Source organism: Myotis davidii, unplaced genomic scaffold (assembly GCF_000327345.1).
Source record: "Myotis davidii unplaced genomic scaffold, ASM32734v1 scaffold66, whole genome shotgun sequence".
NCBI classification, from domain to species: Eukaryota; Metazoa; Chordata; class Mammalia; order Chiroptera; family Vespertilionidae; genus Myotis; species Myotis davidii.
In genome coordinates, this window is record NW_006297280.1 from 148,552 (window position 1) to 149,850 (window position 1,299).

General features: G+C 36.9%; 1 pseudogene; it reads left to right on the plus strand.

Moving 5' to 3' along the window:
- The first annotated feature begins 639 nt into the window (after positions 1 to 639).
- Positions 640 to 1,299, plus strand: part of LOC102761533 — a 172,123-nt pseudogene continuing 171,463 nt past the window's right edge.

Below are 1,299 nucleotides of genomic sequence, written 5' to 3' on the forward strand. Positions count from 1 at the left end.
TTCTTCCACCAAGAAATAAATTTGTAGCAATTCCTGTAGACGCTGTGGGTAAAACAGTACCACCACGACCTCTAATATAGTGTGTTAAAACTTTATACAGATATGTTTTTCCACTACCACCTGGACCATGCAAGAAAAAATATTTGGGGTGTACATTTGATCTTCGATGGCTGAAGTTATAGTCTGAAAGGCTGCCAACTGTTCATCATTCAGGAAATTTATCAAAACCTCTGCCCGTTGCTCATACAATTGATCACATTTACTTGCATTTATTAATAAAGAATAGTCCGGAAGTATGAAATGTGAACATGTCATTCCATGCAATGCGAATACCTCCTGAATTTCGTTAAGGGCATGCATTTCACAGTTTACACAGGCACCTTCTCTTCAGTGTAACTTCCAACAGAAATCTTCAATAAAATGAGTTTTATTCTCATCCCATAATTTGTCTGCAGCAGAAGGACATCCAAACACACATATATATGCAAAAAGTTGCCGTAGTTGTTTGGGCATATTAAGGATGATTGCATTGTCAATTGTGTCTTTCCAGATAGTGTCGTCAAGTAATAATTTTCGGTGTTTAGCAGCTCCACGAAATGTATCATAAGTTACACCTCCTACAGTTCACAGACCCTCAAAATGTACCCCACCTTTTACATGCAGAAGCAAAAGCCTAAGGTAAGATCATTCTGGTTCTCTAAAGCTCACAGTGAACAGTCTACCTAACACTTTATTCCCACCCTTTCAGCGTTTTGTCCACAGGAATTATTAAATACATAATGCTCTGGAATCTCCCAATAACAATAATTACATGCATCAGAGTCTTTTCTCTATTCAATAAGAACCAAGCCATCAAAGTCAAGGTATGCCTTTTAGCCCTATCTAAAACTTCAGCAAAATCATCTGCATGAAAATATAAATTCTGATCATTTGGCAAATGAATAACTAATCTTGTTATTGCATGAGATTGCTCATGCATTCGCAATCCAAAAAGTCTCCAAACAGCCTCAGGAGCGCTCACATACCTGAGTCAATGAAGTCCTGTACTTTGTCATGATCAATACTTTTTTCAGAAGTTTGAATATTTGTACAGTCATGCCCCTTATAGATGTATTTAAATAGATATTTGACACTTCTAATTGATGCACAGACTTCAACATTTATATGGCAGTTATACTTGAGACGCAAAAACGGGTTATAAGGAACAATCCACGTATTATCAACAATTTTATTTCCAATAGAAATGGTGCTACCAGATCTTCGTTTGTATTTGGGATATCCATCAATGCTTCCAGTGGC